The sequence below is a fragment of the Sprattus sprattus genome, assembly GCF_963457725.1.
Source record: "Sprattus sprattus genome assembly, chromosome: 17".
Classification (NCBI taxonomy): Eukaryota; Metazoa; Chordata; class Actinopteri; order Clupeiformes; family Clupeidae; genus Sprattus; species Sprattus sprattus.
The window spans coordinates 13,814,491-13,833,301 of record NC_137915.1 but is presented as its reverse complement, the minus strand read 5'-3'; the positions used below and the strand labels follow the sequence as shown (position 1 = coordinate 13,833,301).

The window sequence follows — 18,811 nt, the reverse complement described above, 5'->3', positions numbered from 1 at the left end:
TGCATGTGTGTGTGCGGTGTGTGTGTGTGTTTGTTTATTTGTGATAACCGATAGCCTGTGTGCTAGCTGGCTGTGTGGTGCTGGTTTGGGGGGCGGTGTGTGTGTGTGGGGGGATGTTGCTGATAAGATCAGAGGAACAGCTTATCGCTGAGTCGCCCAGGGCTCTGGAACAGCCTCAGAGCTGTGCGGAGGGAAGTCGTGAGGAGATGTCATTAAGATGTCACGTCATGGCAAGCCCTGCCAACACAGCCTGACCAGGTTGCACAACGGCCCTCTGTACCACACACACAAACACACACACACACATATGCACTAACACACATACAGTCAAACACACACAAACACTCTCAGACACATATTCATTCAAACAACATTCACATCGTTTCGCATTGACACCCAAATCTACTCACATTCAGACGTACTGGTCTCACAGGCAAATCTCTTTGGATGCCCACCTGTAGAACCCTCTGGAAAAATCAGTTAAATCCATAGAAAATCCTCAGGATCAGGGCCGTAACCAGGTCCGGGGAGGAAGGGGAATTCTGCATGGGATATTGTGCGAGACTTCACAGGGAACAAGCATCCAGTTGTTGTTCTTTATTTAACAAAGTGTGCGTTCCCATGTTTCAATAACATGCAGTAGTTTTTTTTGTATCTGTATGATTTTATGTATATGTCCGTATGCAATCCTTATAGGTTGACAGGTACATACAGACACATGCACATTCTCAAAGACTTCTACTGTATACATGAGTAGATATGAACATAAGCTCACACACACACACATTCACTTTGTTCAGACACACACACACGCATAAGGAGAGAGTTCTCACATTTGTGTTTCTAAAACATTAAGTGCTTGGCTTGTGCATTTCCTTAAGAAATAATTTGCTGTGCCTGTGAGCTATTGCTCCCAGGTTGTGTGAGCCCCAGGTCATTTGTGTGTGTGTGTGTGTGTGTGTGTGTGTGTGTGTGTGTGTGTGTGTGTGTGTGTGTGTGTGTGTGTGTGTGTGTGTGTGTGTGTGTGTGTGTGTGTGTGTGTGTGTGTGTGTGTGTGTGTGTGTGTGTGTGTGTGTGTGTGTGTGTGTGTGTGTGTGTGTGTGTGCTATTTGTACAGAGTGAGATCATGCTCCATTGCTGACACTGAGCATAAAGAAGCATTGAGGAGAAGGAAAGCCTAGGCCAAGTCTTAAGGCACACACACACACACACACACACACTCACACACACACAAACACACCTAGAGAGTTACCTTTACTCCCATACAAAGGAACACATACACGCACCCAGTCACACGCACACACACTCACACACACACACACACACACACACACACACACACACACACACACACACACACACACACACAGACACACACACACACACACACATGAGGAATGGGCAGGGAGAGTGGAGGAGAGCCAGAGGAGCGCAGGGACTATCGTTTTCCTCGTTAATTATGACCGTCTGGCAGTCCAGAACGCAGGAAGTGAGAGAGGGGGAGGAAAGGAGAAGGAGAAGGAGAGGGAGAGATGTAGAAAGAGGGGGAGTGAGACAGAGAGGGGGAGTATGGAGTGAGAGAGGGAGAGGGAGGCAGGGATTGAGATGGAGCTTTGGCAGCAGGAGAAGGGAGTTTCTGCAGGGGAATGATGATCCCAGGTGCGCAGAAGAAAAAATGAAAAAAGAAAGAAAGAAAGAAAATGAGGGAGGGAGGGGAGGGCATGTCAAATGTCAGACGTTCTGAACCCTTCGCCCTCCAAAGCATACACTTTCAACTCTCCACGGTGCTCCCTCCGCCAGAAAACACACACACACACACACACACACACACACACACACACACACACACACGCACACAAGGCCAAGCAGTGCCTGGGCTCACAAACCCGTTCCTCCATTTTGTTTTTTTGAGCTCCATATTGCAGCATGTGTATGTTCCGCATTATTAAACATCAAATAAAGAAGGACACCAACTTCCTGTTCACACAGGAAGCAGTGATGTGAGTCCAGACCTAACCAGTCATTTAAGTGATACAAAAAAAAAACCTTATTCCTTATTTTCTTTCATAGCGTAGCGTAGGGTACTAGCAGAGATGGCCAATGATGTGTAGAGGAACGCAGTGAGTTTTAGAAGTATTTCTACTGTTCACACCGATGTACACACAGACATAGGGTTTTACTCTCTCTACCTCTCTGTTGAACACATGCACACACACAGACACTCACACATACACACACACACACACACACACACACACGCACACACACGCGCACACACACACACACACACACACAAACACAGACACTCACACATACAGTGATTCACTCTCTGCTTCTGTCTCTCCCTCACATACGCAAACGCTTATTCACTCTCTGCTTTAGTCTTTCTCTCTCTCACACACACACTCACCCACACACACTCAAGCAAGCATACGCTTATTCACTCTTTGCTTTAGTCTTTCTCACTCTCACACACACACTCACCCACACACACTCAAGCAAGCATACGCTTATTCACTCTCTGCTTTGGTCTCTCTCTCTCTCACTCACACACACACACACACACACACTCAAGCAAGCATGCGCTGATTCACTCTCTGCTTCAGTCTCTCTCTCTCACACACACACTTACACAGCAAACTCATAAACCTACATTATGAAACACTCCTAATGGAGGCCCTCTCCCCCTCAGGTCATACCCACACTTGGCCCACGCCAGATCCCACTCCTGAGCCCAAGCTGGGTCTGAAAGGCTAGACACAGCGAGCCGCGTGAGGCTGGGATTTCACCGGCTCCGGGCCCAATTAGAGGCTCGTCTGGGGGGAGTTAGAGCTGCAGTGGGCCCCCTCTCCCGCTCCAGCGTTCTAGCTCCACAGCAGCACCAACACCACAGCAGCACCAACACCACAGCAGCACCAACACCACCGCAGCACCAACACAGGCAATCGCAGAGGAACAATGGCTATAAAACACACACACAGACACATTACGGACACATGTGCGCTCTTCCATTCTCTCTCTTTCTCTGTCTCTCTAACAGTCACACACACACATATATAGTTACAGGTACATACACACACACACACACACACACACACACACACACACACACACACACACACACACACACACACACACAAACACATCGTTACACGTACAAACACACACACACACACACACACGTACAAACACACACAAACACATACATACACACATTGTTACACGTACAAACACACACACACATTGTTACACATACACACACACACACACACACACACACACACACACACACACACAGATCTTTACACATACATACACATACACACAAACATCCTTACACATACAAACACGCACATGCATATGCACATGCACACATATAAACAGCAAAACAAAAAATAACTTTGAAAATCTATTACACACTGATACACACTGATACACACACACACTCAAAATACATAACCCTGACATACGACAACAATAAAATTGAATTACACGTACAAAAACACACGCACACATGGCCCTGAAAAATAATAACAACAATAGTACTTCAGGAAATGAAGAGGCCCTGCAGCGCGAGTGTGGATCACTAGGGGATTGGAGGAGGCATGCGAGTGTGTGTGTGTTTGTGTAGCGGAATGTGTGTGGCTTCTTCTTGTGCAAGTCTGCAAAAAGCGTGTGATTTATACAAGCAATTTGAGTCCGTAGCTTTGTTGTTGTTGTTGTTGTTATTATTTTCTTTGTGGGTGTATTTATGGGTATATTTGATATTTAGTGTTAGGATGTTTATGACTGAAGGCGGAGAGGCTTTTATAGATTGGAATCATTCCTCATGATTAAGTTATGGTATGGTTGATGTTTACTCTGCTTTTGTTTTCTTTGTATTTATTATGCCATTTTACCAGATTGTTTGTTTTGTTAGTGTTGTTATGGCAGTGACGTTATCTTCATACAATGTCGTTTAAGAGAGTTAATGTGTTTTTCTCTCCATGGCAACTATTTCTCTGTTTTCTTTAGATTTTTTGTCCACAAGCTATTCTCTTTGATGTGCAGATTTTATTTAAATGTTATGATTTGATGTTGCTTTGACTAAATAATTTGGCTGATTTCAACATGTCTCCTGTTCATGTTTATGGTTCACTGTGGGGGGAAGTTATGTGTTGTATTTAATATATAGAAAGGTGTGTGTGTGTGTGTGTGTGTGTGTGTGTGTGTGTGTGTGTGTGTGTGTGTGTGTGTGTGTGTGTGTGTGTGTGTGTGTGTGTGTGTGTGTGTGTGTGTGTGTGTGTGTGTGTGTGTGTGTGTGTGTGTGTGTGTGTGTGTGTGTGTGTGTGTGTGTGTGTGTGTGTGTGTGTGTGTGTGTGTGTGTGTGTGTGTGTGTGTGTGTGTGTGTGTGTGTGTGAGACATTCACTCTTAGTTTTGTCACAGTGAGGAAGTGACACAGCTGCTAAGGTCAGCAGGAGACACAGAGTGAGGAGGTCGTTGCCATGACGCCACGGTGAATAATGGGCTCGGAGGCAGAGGATAGACTGCAGCTCGGAACTATCCACTTCAGGAGAGGGACACACACACACACACACACACACACACACACACACACAGTGGCAAATTCAATCACACCACAGCCCAGATACACACACACAACACAATCTCAAAGACACTTGCACACATTTTTAACACAATGGGATGTACACACACACACCCTACCATAGAGACATCCACAAACTAAGCACACACACTGTCTGACAAATTATACACCACAGACATGTATACAGACCCATACACACCAATATACACATCCACACCCAAACTCGCATTGAAAAGAGAAAGACCTACACACATCTACGCAAACTACAGGCAATATGCCCTCTCATAAATTCCCTTATGCCATGGGTAGACACACACACAAATACATCCAAGTCTGAGTAAAACACTTTTTCTATGTGCCAAAACTCTTTCTCTCACACACACACACACACACACACACACACACACACACACACACACACACACACACAAACACACACTCACACCTCCACTCAGCTTTAAGCAACAAGTGTTAAAACGCCCCATCACCTCTCCACCCCCATCCACAATCATTTTTCCCTTCAAGGCTGCAGCTTTAATAAGCAGAACTCCGACGATCTACATAACAATCTGTTAGTACCCCATAATGAGCCGCAGAGGGTGAAGGGGCAGCACCGAGAAGGCCGGGAGCAGTGCATGCTGGGAGTGCCGCATGCTGGGAGAGGGGCATTATGGGATGGTGATCCCCTGCAGGCTCATCCTCGGAGGCTGCAGCATGGTTAATGGCCCTTTCATGGCCCAGCCACAAAGGCTTTTGTTCGGGCCTAATTCAGCCTACCGTGCCCAGGGTGGGTGGGGGGGGGGTGCGTTCCTTGGGCCCCTCTCTCTCTCTCTCTCTCTCTCTCTCTCTCTCTCTCTCTCCCTCTCTCTCTCTCACACTCTACTCACTCATTCTCTCTTGGCCCCCCACCCTCTCTCTCTCACACACAACCCAGGAGAAGGGAGAGGTGGGGAGAAGGGGGGAGCTGATTGACAACAAGCACATAAAAACGACAAATGCTCACCCCGGCCTTCCCTCACCCCCTTCCTTAATACTGGCATGGGCTCTCAGACTGCCATTCAAGTGCCCGTGGCCCCCCTGTGCTAACAGATACTCCCCTCGGCACTCGTGGGGCTACACGGACACACACTCTCTCATGCTCAAGTGTCTATTTGCTCTGTGCTGTGCTGGCCATCTAAGCACTCGGGTTAATTTGAACAATCCCAGATCTGAGAGAATGAGAGAGAGAGAGAGACTTTGACATTTAAAAGTGTCATGATTAACCAGAACAATGGCCAGTAAATGAATATTAAAATAATAAAAAACAATATTTCAGAGACACTTGGTATTAATAGTGGTTGCACAAGCCATCACCGATAAAACATTTAAAAACACATTCCATGCCAAGTGAAACCACAGATCCTCCCACACAACACAGCAAAGAGAGAGAGAGAGAGAGAGAGAGGGGGGACAAGAGAGAGACAGAACGTCAATCTCACAGTTTATAGAGAGAAAGAGAGAGGACACAAGAGAGAGAAAGAATGTCTGTCTCCTGACAGCTTAGAGAGAGAAAGAGAGAGGACAGGAAAGTGAGACAGAATATCAGACTCCTCACAGCTTAGAGATAGAGAGATAGAAAAAGAGAGGACAAGAGAGTGAGACAGAATGTCAGTCTCCTTGAAGCTTAGAGGGAGAGAGAGACAGAATATCAGTCTCCTCACAGCTTAGAGGGAGAGAGAGAGAGGACAGGAAAGAGAGACAGACTGTCAGCCTCCTCACAGCTTAGAGAGAGAGAGACAGAATGTCAGTCTCCCAGCTTAGAGAGAGAGAGAGAGAGAGACAGAATGTCAGTCTCACAGGCATCCTTAATCTACAGCACCTCCACAAAAACCGCCACATGAATAAAAGCAAGAAATGCGAGCGTACCAATCTTAGATGGAAAAGCATTTAACACCACACTTCTAAATAGCCTCAAAGCCACTATAATGAACCCACTAAAACAAACAAGGCAGCACGCAAGTGAAAGTTACACAACAAAGATGTAATTGTTGCCCAAATGTTATTTGCATAAATAATAACTGTTGATATGAAATAGTGGGTCACCCCTCCTAAACAGAATCCAATGCAGTGTCAATTACAGTGCAACAATAAAGACCTTTGATCCTACAGTATTAAGGAAGTTAATTACACAGAATTGCATTGTAATTTTAAGGCTTGGCAATTAAACTGAAACCATTTAACACAGACACGTTGGATGATTGCCGGTCGTCACTTTCTTACATATTTGCATTTAAAAAAAGCAGCATCACTGATGATGATAATGCAAAGTTATGCTGCTGATGCTGACAATGATCACTTTATTTACATTTGTAAATATCAATACATTCTGTACAATTAAATCTAATGAAACAAACTAACCTAAATACAGCGTTGGAAAAATATTTGTCAACAGCCTGTTTTTGATTGTTTGTTTTGTGTAAAAGATGTGTGCTGACACTCTGGTGACAGAGAAATAAAAATAGGTTTCCAAAGTAAGACACTCGATAGGGTCATGGTTGGGGATTTAAGTGAGGAGAGGGCTAGGTTCAGTGTTAAGCTATGGTTAGGTTTGGTTGACAGTTACTTGACAGGTTTGAGAGTAAAGATGGGTTGACAATTATTGAATAGTTAACAGGTTATTTACTCACTCTGTGTAAAATATTAAAAACAGATTACCCAATAAATTAAGAGAAAACAAGACTGAACCAACTTTAAGCCAGAATCAAGCAAAATTAACCAATCTTATTTTTCTAATGAGCCTTTGTGGCAGAACATCTTATTTTCCCAGTGCTGTTTCCAACTTTAAACAGTATTTCATATGTAAGCAGATTTGAAGCTTTGGGTCCAACCTGATCTTGGTCTGGCTGTTTTCCTAAGGATTAATAATGTCCAGGCTTGTGTATGTTTTACCCTGTGAGGGACGCTTACCTGCCCACCTCCGAGGCCCATGACGGAGCACCCCAATTAGAATGAACAATGAACAGTATTGAGGTAGATGTAATTACATCTACAATTACAGTCTCTGTGTGCAATGGGTGTTTGTGTGTATGTATGTGTGTGTGTGTGTGTGCATGTGTGTGTGTGTGTGTGTGTGTGCGTGTGTGTGTGTGCGTGTGTGCATTTCATGAAAAGCTTGGTTGTTGTTAAGTTTGTGTGTGTACATTTGTGTGTATGTCCACACATCCTCATGCAGAACAGTGTTGCTGTGTGTATGTGTGTGTGTGTTCAAGCACTCATGATTAAGTCTGGATTTTGCAGTGTGTGTGTGTGTGTGTGTGTGTGTGTGTGTGTGTGTGTGTGTGTGTGTGTGTGTGTGTGTGTGTGCGTGTGTGCACTGGTGTATGTGGAGTGCAGCTGTATACACATGGGCAGAAAGCCTAACTGACTAATGAGCATGGAAGTTTAATTGATCCACTCTTCCAGCATCAACTCCCACGCCAAGAGCACCTTAAGAAAAACATGTGGCTCAGGGATGGCATGCAAGGGAGTCTGCATGGGAGTCCAACCACACACAGCGCCGCACATCACACGCATCTTTCACCTGAACAACAGCTACAGGTGCCCGGCAGAAACTCGGCCCCGAGAGAGGGCTAATTGAGAAAACGTCGCCTTGTTGAGGCAAAGCCGCAGGTAAATGGTGGGAGGTCTGGCTGTGGCTCTCACACCATACTGGCCCCTCTCCAGTTGTGTGATCTTTGTCGGAATGGGCCCGTTATTAATGAACTGCGTTCGAATGGGCCCGCCAGCCTCACATTTCAAAGTGCGCTGACTGAAGCACACAGAGAAGGGAGACATTCCAGAGCGAACACGCGGGGGTTCTCGCTGTGATCACTGTAGTATGAGGGCTCGCTCCCTCTGACTGCGCCCGTCCCGCACAACACGCCACAGCTGCGCCTGGCCCAGGAGCTTCAATAGACGGAGGTCAATACAAACTCTGTGGGGACTAACGCATACCAAATCAGGGAGAACAGACTAGGCAGGGGGAGGGGGAGACGGAGAGCTTAGCCCCCGTGCATAACTTTGGGACCCCCCCCCCCCCACCCTTCTCAGTTTTGCACTCTTACGAGTCCAGGTGTACATCCAGTATAGAGGCATATTTTCTCAACACGCATGTCACTGAGCGTTGCTCTCAAACTTTGTGCGAAACTTGTGCGCTTTTGGGAAGACTGCAGGCATTACCAACTCTGAGATTTTGGGAACGAATCCTATTGTTCAGATCCCTCCCCCTTCTTGGGAAGTGGGAGGACCCGAGAAGGCGTCGCAAAAGGGGGAATTGTTTGAGAGCTCAGTCATCCAAAAACGGCCTTTCAATGTGAGAACTTAGGGAGCCGAAGAAAATGTCGGTGCCACCGCAGTAAATTACTAAAGCAGTAACGCTTTAGAGGGAAAAGACAGACAGAAAATCGCCTTTTGGATTTTTACTTCACATGAAAAGTTGGAGAAAACTCGAGTCGTAGAAGTTGCGGGCTCAGCACTACATTTTGCACGTTTTGGGTAAGTCCGTCTTCCCCAAAATCTTAGCGTGTTTTTGGAACTACTAATGCTACCATAGCTAAATAGTAATGCTTGCTTTATAATATGCTTGCTTTATAATCACGGAAACAGTTTATATTCAAATGTAACGATTAAGGTCGTTCTTAGTAACCCAGAGTGTTACAGTTACATTTTAGGGAATTATGTTGTGCTTATACAGAGTGATGCGGTATGCTATAGCTAACTTCTCGTGTATGCAACAATTGTGTTGTTTTGTTTCGACGTTCAGATGTTATTGCTTACTAGTGAAAGGCAAGTGACAAAATAAGCTGTATTAGTTAATTGTGGAATTTCAAGAGAACACCAAAGACATTTATCTCGCCCCAGTTTCAATTATTTTGTATTTAACGGGAAGAAGTTGCCCATGGGTCGAGAGTGATGTTTAAGTTAGTTTCATTTGGCTCATCCTTTACGCCTTGTTACCATGGCTGAGACTATCAATAATGTAATAACGGGAGTGTTAAGACATTTCCTTGATTTTCTCCTTAAACGTATTTGTGGAAAACGTGTCTCTAACATTCAAACGTGCATTATAACTTTTAGAGGTCTGTTTCTTAGTTTTGTCAAGATGTGCTGTAGTGCCTACCAACTCGCTGTAGTAGGCTAGGCCTCAGGAATAAATGTCATTAACTGCACCCCATGTCCAAATTACCGACTGTGTTGCCTAAAAACTATAAACTGAACTATGACTCAGTCTTTGTGGTTTATTATTAAGTTGTCAGATATGATACGTTTAGTGTAAACATGTATCAAAGTTCAACTCCTCTAAGGATACGCGTTGACTTCAAATATTTTGATGTTAACACATAGCCAATACGTGTGCGTATATGAAACCTATTATAGGTATCTGTTTGTAACATGAAGATACTTTGGGGAATAAAGTTTTTTGCAGTTGGAGAAATAGCTCTGTTTTAGTAGGCTGTAGAAAGGAATGGCGTCAAAATGTCAGAGAGAGATGCATGGACAGCCGTTGGAGGTCGAATGTCCCAGGTGCTGTTTTGTTATTTGAAGTCCATTTTAAACACTCACCAATAATAAAACCAGTCCCCACGAATAGATTTCCACTGCTTTGTTGGGCCAAACTATATTTCAGCCTGCACTCTTGTTCACATTAAAGCATTTCAAAACATTTCAGACAATCACCTCTGAGTTTAAATATCCTTACAGTTGAAACACAGAACAAACTGTGCCTTGAAGGTTCCCTCATTGGTAGCAAAGTAGGTTTTGATGATTGGTGGTCGCGGGTGGATCAAAGTTATCCCATAATTGATTCTAGTCTGATTATCTTGTTGGCTTTCGCGGCGCTCTGACCTTATTTGGCGAGAACGTTATGAGGGGCCTATTAGCCCTTCACAGATGGATGCCCAGATTGCATTTGACATGCCCTCTCAGTTCTGAATTCCTGCTGCGTACCAGGTATCCCGTCCCGCTGTGGGACTGCGGGTTGGATATGAGACACCCGAGCCAAGTCGTCCTGGAGCTGATCTCTGAGCATTTTTTTGGGAAGGGGGGGTTGTGTTCAGTTGGTCGCAGGGAGAGTTTGACATGTTCGATTCCCCCAGTTGAAAGACGGCCACAGCGATGGTTGAGTTGGGTGTGACAGGGGCTGCAGTGGTTTTTGAAGTTTGTGTGTGTGTGTGTGTGTGTGTGTGTGTTTTGGGGTGGTAATGAGAGCACTTCTTCTTAAGGTCTCCAGGCATAACCACCTCCGGGTTCAGCACCCCCCCCCCATGTCAGAGCTAGATGGAAGGCTAGGTCGTGCCGGAGCCTGTGGCCTGCAATGGTGCCGCTCAGGGTTTTGGAAAGACTCATTGTTTTCTTAAAGGGTGTAACATTTCTCTTAATTCACAAAAGGAGGATAGAGAGAGAGTAAGAGAGAAAAAGGGAGGGAAGAAAAACCCTCCTCAGGCTATGCTTTCATGTCAGTTACAGCGGAGATGTTCAGGCAGTCATAACAGCCTGCAGGCAACAGTGGGTGTGCGTGTAAGTGTGTGTCTGTGTGTGTGTGTGTGTTGGTCTATAATATGGTGGTGTGTGAGTGAGTTGATGTGGGCTTGTGAGTTTTACACTGGAGAATGGGTGTGAGTGTTAAGATACGATAGGCTCTGAGTTTAGGTGCGTGTTAATGTGGGATAACTTTTGTGTGTTAAAAAGAGTGCCTGTGTGTGTGTGTGTGTGTGTGTGTGTGTCTGTGTGTGTGCGTGCGTGCGTGCACGCAGTCTTCTCCAGTCTGGATTATCTCTTCATAACTGGAATGTGCTCCTTGTCACATTTACTGCTCACTGAATGTTCTACCCTTGAGGTGTCCTGACTCCCAGGAAGGGATGATGCACGAGTCCTCCTGGGGTATCTGGGAAGCCTCTTCTCTATGTGGGTGACTCAGTTTGACAGCCATCCAGACAGGCCATCCACTAGAAGCTTAGAACAGATGTAGACGTCAAGCCTGCTCTTTGCAGCGTCTCGATATCCACATAGCCAGGCTTGTGAGACATGAACTTTACAGATAGAGAACACACACATTTGGAAACACAACATAAGTACACACACACACACACACACATTTGGAAACACAACATACGTACACACACACACACACACACACACACACACACACGAAAGAAGAACCAACCCTCAGGTCCAGGTTCATATTAACATGAACATAAAAGAATAGGGACGAAATATCTTCCTGACTAGTTGAAGCTAGTTCCTTCACAGATTGCCACTGACTCCAGATCGAGACGTGATCCAAGCCAGATGTGAGTGCAATCTTTTCCAAAGCAAAGCTTCAATCTGGGTTTCAAAACATGAAAACAAAAATACAACAAACCCGAAGAGTAGGCATCCTCAGCTTTATCCTGGCCTGCGGAGTTAATTTTACCCCGGGGTTATTGGCTGATTTGGAATAGAAATGTCACTAAAATGGTGCACTACTGGAAAGTAAAATTCTTAATGCTGAGGGGTAAAGTTGTATGTGTTTTCTCTCAATGTGTAGGATAGTTTTGTTACACTTCACATGATTGCTGCTCATAGGTAGTAGAGTATCTAGCAAAGAAGAGCTAGATGTGTGAAGGAATAGAGACACAATAAAACATTCACACCTTCTGTAACAAGAAACGCAGACACACTAAAACACACACACACACACACACCCAAGTGTCAGAGTGGGTTTAGCGCAGGGTCGTGAGATCAGTGATACACTCCAGGCGCTGGTAAGCAAGCTGTGAGTGTGTGCAGACAAACAGCCCTGTGTGTGCAGAGCAGATATTTGGACAAAGATTAGCGACTGTTAGACAAGCCAAGAGAAACTCAGACACTCTTACAGACCATTCACACACACTCTCTAATTCCCTCAGCACCCACCCGTCTACACGCACAGCCCTCCACCCATCCACCCACACACACTTATTCCGTTTACTTTATGTGATTGGACATAAAGACAAACTTGATCAGAAGTCGTTCAAACATGATAGTTTTCTCTCTCTTTTACACACACACACACACACACACACATACATACATACACACACACACACACATAGAACATCACTGATGCACTGATGCCAAAGCACAGCATTATGAGAACCAGCATTTTTGTCCCCCTGCTCACTCTCTCTAATTTTTTCTCTCTTTTTCTTTCTCTCTCTCTCTCTCGTTGAGTTGAGTTGGGATTATTCGATTTCAGACCTAGACGTTTTGCAACCGAGCGACGATGCGAAGAATGCTCTTATTTTCGGAGGACATTTTCCAGAGCCTACTCAGGTTCTGTGTGGCTTGAGAGGGAGCCAGTCGATCCCGGCCCTCTCAGTCCACCGCTGCCAGCATTGTGCGACCCCGTTTTTTTACCGACGCCGAATGTTGTTTGGTTGCCGTGGCTCCTTTAATCAGTTAGTGAGCTAAAGTGAAGGGGTTGAGGTCAACTTCATAACTTGAGTCTATCCAGCTGTGCTTGATAGCATCACCAAATGAATGCGAGTGATTCCATTACAGGTTGGAGGAGGCCATGTTTTGCCTTTCCAAGAAGCATGTACACGGGCCTTTCGCTTTACCTCTTCCATTTTCTGTGGCTGTACAGCATTCAGGGAATGAAAAAAAAAACATGAGTCGTTATGTTACAGCTGTATACACAAATCACCCGTGGTTTCTGAGGCACAAGTGAAGCACTGTCATTTTCACACTGAGTGTTAGTCTGTGTGTGTGTGTGTCTGTGTGTCTGTGTGTGTGTGTGTGTGTGTGTGTGTGTGTGTGTGTGTTGGACAAATGGGTGTTGAACTGGCAAGGTTCGGGCCAGGGTGAAGACCTGCCTTGTTGTGTTTCCGGTCCATGGTGCTGTTTGTTTTGGGGTTGTGTTCCGACGAGACTCTAGCCACTAACTGTGTGGTCAGGGATGCTACAGGTGTTTATGCCAGTGAGAGACTCCTCTGTTTGGGTTGTGTGTGTGTGTGTGTGTGTGTGTGTGTGTGTGTAAGAGAGAGGGAGTCAGTGCGTAAAACCTCAGCAGTTAGCCTCTGCACTTTTTGATGTTTAAAGACCCATTTACCTTCCAGCACACACACACACAAACACACATACACACACATACACACACACACACACACACTGACACACACACACACACGTATACGCGCACATACACACAAGTTTTCCCACACTGTGTTGTTGTTGCTTCTGTATCTCTGGCAACATCCACATTAAACAACAAAGCGTCAGAATCGTCAGAGCCAACATTGAGCTTTTTAAACAGTTTATACATGTTGTATTACTGCTGTATTACACGTTTGCGTCTGCTATCCTCCACCACTCCCTCCCCTCCATTCCCCCCCCCCCCTCCCTCTCCCTCTCCTCTGGCCCCTGGAAAGCTCCTGGCAGACAGGCAGGCCGGGCTGGGCCACTCCTAAGCTCTCCTGGTTCCTTCTGAATAATGTGGAGAAATTGCTCTTGATTTATAATTGGTTCCATTCACTCTGATGTATGAGCTGCCAGGACTGGAGGGGCCCCAGCCAGGATTCAGTCCCCCCCACCTCCTCTCCCTTACCCCCTATGCCCCCCCACCCACACCCACACCACCCCAGTAACTTAGTTGAACAACTATGTAAGGAGTCCTGTGTAAGCATTAAGGCAAAGCAATTCCATACGTACACACAAGATCTCCAAACGTGGGGGAAACAGTGTGTGTGTGGGAATTTCAGTTCCTAAATTCAAGTTAATCTATTCTTGAGGTAGATTTGTTTACATGTATGTATGTTTGTGTATGTGTGTATAGTATAAATCTAATTACTTTTTGTGTGTGTTTATGTGTTAAATCTGTGTTTGTGTGTGTGTGTGTGTGTTGTGCTGACATGTCCTCACATCTGATTTGTGTGTAGGTCATATGTGTGTGTCTCTCTCTTCTCTCAGTCCCTGATCAGAGCATGGTCACTCCTGCAGTTTGGGCTGCAACTCCTGGCTTGTAGTGAAAGCAGTCCAGATCATGGAAAACTCTCCTGCAGCACACACACACACACACACACACACACACACACACACACACACACACACACACACAAACTCTTGGTGTACACGCATACTCATTCTCTTACTCTTACAGTCATACACACACACCCACACATACAAAAACCATAGCAATACAATTCTAAATAACTAGGCTATTACACACTATCATGTACTGTAGCCCAGGACCCCAGCCCAGGATTTGATCTCACCACTGAGAGTACTCCTAAATTGCACTAAACTTTTTTAACTAAAAGTGTTCTCTTTGGGTAGACGGGGGTTAGTTTAATTATATAATAAGGCGTTCCATTTAATTTCATTTTGGAAATGAAGAGATCGTTTTGATTGGTTGGTGGCGTTACTGTGTAATCCTTTACTGTTGAGACAGCATAACTCAAATGATTCTGCATTTTCACTGCATCTGCATTTGCAAACGACGTGGCATGATAGAAACTGCTATTTTAGGTTTGTTTGGGAATTGTTTTTAGTGAGTAAGGAGTCCTCTCGATTACTTTTTAGCTCTCACCGATTTTGGCGCTCGTTTTAACGCTATGGGTCTTGGTGAATTGCTCTTAGTAAAAAAGGACTAGGAGTCAAAGTTAGGACTACAATGCCCATTATTTTTAGAGTTTGAAGATTGTCCCTAAATCGGCAAGTAAGGAGCCACTTTTAGCCTTAAGATGCTATGTGCATTTGGCCCCTGAACTGTGTTTTTTCTGTAGGAAATCAGTGGGTTCGTTTTGGTAAGGATTGTGGTCTACCTCACGATATTTGAGACAATTCTGGTGTTTTGGCACTGCATGAATAAAATTGAAATTAATTGAATAAAATGTAATTCCCTATTTTTTTATAATGCCCTAAATGACTCTATTGTCGACTGGCAGACATATAATGGCAGTGCTATGATACACCATTGGTTTTCATATGGCCCTCTGAGCCACTCTAGCTTTAACCTAATTAGCTTGAGTTCAGGAGTCCTTTCAATGACGTGATTGTCATGCACATTGTACTAAGCCCCACTGAAACTGGAGCTAGCCCAGGTGATGGCTCCCATGGCCTTGAGCCGTAATGGAGGTATGTGAGCCCTGAGACAGCTGTCGCATTGAGCCGTCATGGAGGTATGTGGGCTCTGAGACAGCTGTCGCATTGAGCCGTCATGGAGGAATGTGGGAGCGACAGAAAACAAGACAACGACTTCCTTGAGCCATCACACAGTAATTAGCGTGCGCTAGTTAATTCTACCTTGTTATATAAATTATGCAAATGCCACGCTGCCCTAATTGATTAGAGATCCCTGGTCTTGGCTTCATCTCTCGCTCGTTAATCCCCAGAGAGTGTCTGCTGCTCGTTATTATCAGAGGAAGGATTGGGGTGGGGTTGGGGGGGTCGGACTCCACGTCCTCGTTAGTGGCCCCTTTGATGTTTAATTTTCCACCATTGGAGCGGCTGGAAGGGGATTGTGGGAGCTGGAGACAGACTGAATGGGAAACGGGGGCGTCTCTCTCTTTTTCTTTCTTTCTTTTTCTCTTTCTCTTTTTTTTCCACCTGCTGAACATCTTCACGGTTCGTGGGAATGTTGTAGAAGTTTAACTTCCTTTTGATGCAGATTTGGGAGCAGCCAAGCTAGCTGGTGTGGGAACAGATTGCAGGTTCTATACCCCACATTAAGCAAGGTTAGATGGAATGAGAAACCTTGATCCTGATCCTTGGTCAGTTGTTTAGTTGCAAGAAGACCACAGAGGAAGTGGTTAAGACATGAGGAACATTTGGATTGCTGTAAGCTATTCAGTGACGCAGGTGTTGGATAAGCTCTCAGGAGTAGTGTGTGTGTGGATGCTCTGTTGGTCAAGTGTGTACTTTTTTGGAAAGAAAGATCCATCAAACACACACGCACACACATACACGGAAGGTTATCCGTCTTAGTTATTGTCTGATATTAGTCTAGGATCAGTTAGGTGTTCTTATTATGAAGTGTCAGTCTGTGGATTTGTGTGAACTTTAGTTTAAGTTCTAATTCCATTGAACAAGACCAGCACAATGTTGTTGCTACTGCTGGCTCAATTAGAACATGTGTGTAAGGGTACCTGGTCAACAGATATGCGTTGTTATGGTTGGTTGGTAAAGCATTAATGTTTGGGAGAAGTGGTGTTCAATTTTGATGAGTTGTACGAATATCCTGACACAAAATGGGAGACATATTGATAAGGAGAAGTTGTAGGTTTATAAGAACATTTTGGTTAAGAAACCTCGGTTTTGTTGCCATGGTATTTTTTCTGACCTATGTGGCAGGACCCTTCATAGAAGAGTATGTCCTTCTGAGATTTATGGGGTGAATTGGTTTGGAGAACTAACCGTTGTTTTTCAGGGCAACTCCAGCGCAACTGTTGAACTACAGTGAACTCCTTTGAATGAGCGTAAGCCGAGGTAGCTGGTTTACAGTGGCTGGGTGGACTCTGTTCAATTTTGGCTTTGAGGATGGACTGAAATATGCCTTGTGGTTCAGACCAAAGTGTTTTGGATTTGTAGTAATTTAGAGTAGTGAGTTTTGGCAGTAGGTGATGCGTGTGAGATGCAGGTGAGGGTGGTAGCATCATATTGGTGAGATTCTTTGGTAACAGATCAGAGGAGCAGTGAACCTTTTGGCAAAGATGTGTGGTAGCACTGGTTTTATAGGGTGGGAAATAGAACCCAGGGCTAATGGAGTGTGAGGATTTACCATGGGGAAATATTCTAGGGGAGGTGATCTCCTGTTCAAAGTGGTATTTATATGTGTTAAAGTCAGCCGTTGGGTGGGGGATTGGAGGACTTGAAGTCGAGTGAAGAGTTGGTTTTAGAGAGAGCTGGATTCTTCGGGTAAAGATCAGGAGGTTACAAGCTCTTGTTCTGAGAGGGGTGTGTGTGTGTGTGTGTGAGAGTGTGAGTTTAATTAATCCTATGGAGATACAAGGGCAGTTGGTTGGGCAGACGAAAGTGAATGGCCTTCTCCTCTTTAAAGAGCTCTGGAGTGACTTCATTCAGACCACTCATTGACTCCTACTCAAGATGGCTGCCCCTCCTGCCCACAGACCAAAAGGCCACTTCTCATATCACACAGCAGGGCGCTGAAGTGGGGGTGGTGAGGTTTGGGTCGGGTGGGGGGTGACATTTCAACACCCACAGATCGTTTCACACTCTCACTCACTCATTCACTCACTACTTTGCTCAGACACTCTCCCTCACTGTCTCCATGACCACATCTGACATTTCCCCTTTTATCAATGTGGAATTTTCCTTTTCCACCCTGAAATCGCACATAAATCCTTGAACCATTAAATCACCCCCACTCCCCTCTTCTTCTGCTCCTTCTCCCTCCCTGAATTATCATCACCTCTACTCACCATCCACTCTTGTTCAGTGAGTAATGTGCCCCCCCCCCCCCTATTTTGGTCATTGAGCCCCCCCTCTTCATATCAGCTCTTCCCCCGACCCTTCAGCGGAGCGTCTTTCCTTTGAGAGCGAGGGCCGCAGGGTTATTGTCCGTGCGTCGGCTCACTGCTTTACAATGACTCTCCACTCTATTAAGGTGCGTTCTGCCTGTTAGCGTCGTCAGGGGCAACAGGCCTCCCGCACGGTAGCTATGCGAGAGCGGCATTGTGGGAAGTGGGGGCCCCTGCACAGCCAGTTGAACCCCCGGCACTCCTCACACTTGACACCGCATGTGTTTATCTAAAGGAGGAGGAGGGGGGAGGGGAGGGGGCAGAGCAGTGGTGGTGGGGGAGGTGGGGCATTGTGGTGAATTTGGAGAATCGATGACGACAAGTGTGTGTGTGTGTGTGTGTGAGAGAGACAGAGTGTGTGTGTGTGTGAGAGAGAGACAGAGTGTGTGTGTGAGAGAGATAGACCAAGAGAGAGAGAGAAAAAGTGTGTGTGTATGAGAAAGAGAGACAGGATATCGGAGTGGGATTGAAGATGTAAAAGGGGGACGAAGGCAGAGAGAAGAGGGTAGGCGATAAATATTCAACAGCTCAGCAACACACACACACACACACACACACACACACACACACACACACTCTCTCTTACTTACTCACTCTTTCTGTGCTCCCTTGGTGCTGGAGAGAAGAAGGAATGTGAGTGTTGAGGGAGGAGGCTTCAGGCGGGACAGTGCTGTTTTATCCAATTAGCAGGGTTGTCAAAATGAATTTATC

The 18,811-nt window shown here is 45.4% G+C and overlaps 1 protein-coding gene across 1 annotated transcript in view; it reads left to right on the top strand.

The window, feature by feature from the left end:
• The first annotated feature begins 8,981 nt into the window (after window positions 1–8,981).
• Window positions 8,982–18,811, top strand: part of boc (BOC cell adhesion associated, oncogene regulated) — a 34,534-nt gene continuing 24,704 nt past the window's right edge. Inside the window, exon 1 of the mRNA XM_080855177.1 lies at window positions 8,982–9,098. The gene's annotated coding sequence lies outside the window, so the exon portion shown is untranslated. The remainder of the gene's footprint in view (window positions 9,099–18,811) is intronic.